The following is a 1063-nucleotide window of genomic DNA, read 5'->3' on the forward strand; positions in this document are numbered from 1 at the left end:
GCGTAGTTGTCTCTAAAACCTTTCTTTTTGCTTTCAGTCACACATTTGTCATCTTTCCCATGCAATATTATCATCCTCATATCTCTCTCTCTCACTTTTCTTTCATCATTCCCTTTCCAACGGGCCTTCCTCTTCGCCAAACACCCTTCAAATATTTCCATCTTTCCTTATTCTCTTCAGCCTTTCCCTTTAACTTTTACCAACTTATCTCACTTCCCCCACCCACTTTTCACACGTCCCCTTCCCCCTATTCCCCCCAACTCCCACCCCCTCAGCGCACACACATGCTAGGTACAGTTTTTTTGGTTCGCCAGTCTGTACAGTCCCTTCTCCCGCTTCAGTATTACCATAGTGTCAGAAAATGCACTTTATCTATACCGGATGCCTTGTTACCTTGTTAACGGCCTTCTCACTGTTACTGACGAGTGTTAATGTTATCTGTTGTTTTGGCGTTATTGGCGTTCAGTGAAGTACCGCTGAGATGAATACACGGTCATATAACAAGCAAATGCGTCGAGAGAGAGAGAGAGTTTTTATGTGGAAACTCGAAAAAGGAATAAAAAAATGTTCTGTTATTTCCGCCCTGAGAGCTGCCTAATTTGATTCAGAACGAAGAGTCTGTGTATTTATCAATTGATTGTTATCAGTCATGTATCTATGTACCTGTGTATTAATGATTAATTTATTTGTTGCTTAATAATCACTTTAAAAATTTATTAATTTGCTTTATATTTAAGCGATGGATATAAGACCCACGTATTACCTGAAAATATACTAATTAAAAACAAAGTATGAAAAGGAAAATAAAGACTCACGACCACCAAATCCCCTGAATAAAATAATAAGGGTAATAAAACTGTCAAGAACAGACAGCAGAACAAACTGAAGAATCCAGAGAGGAGCTGGGAACCGTGCACATTGAAACACTCTTATGCCGCAGATTCATAACTGTTTGGGGGCCTTAAATGTTTATTTAAGGCTTGCGATTACTGGTGGACTAACTGTACTTGTCTTTTGGGAGGATTGTGAGATAGTAAAGCCTAAAACATAGAGAAATAATGTG

The 1063-nt window shown here is 38.9% G+C and overlaps 1 protein-coding gene across 1 annotated transcript in view; it reads left to right on the plus strand.

Moving 5' to 3' along the window:
- Nucleotides 1-290: 290 nt before the first annotated feature.
- The window catches only part of LOC119592225 (galactoside alpha-(1,2)-fucosyltransferase 1-like), a 12569-nt gene continuing 11796 nt past the window's right edge, over nucleotides 291-1063 (plus strand). The window contains exon 1 of the mRNA XM_037941059.1: nucleotides 291-353. The gene's annotated coding sequence lies outside the window, so the exon portion shown is untranslated. The remainder of the gene's footprint in view (nucleotides 354-1063) is intronic.

Source organism: Penaeus monodon, chromosome 29, assembly GCF_015228065.2.
Source record: "Penaeus monodon isolate SGIC_2016 chromosome 29, NSTDA_Pmon_1, whole genome shotgun sequence".
In the NCBI taxonomy this organism is placed as follows: domain Eukaryota; kingdom Metazoa; phylum Arthropoda; class Malacostraca; order Decapoda; family Penaeidae; genus Penaeus; species Penaeus monodon.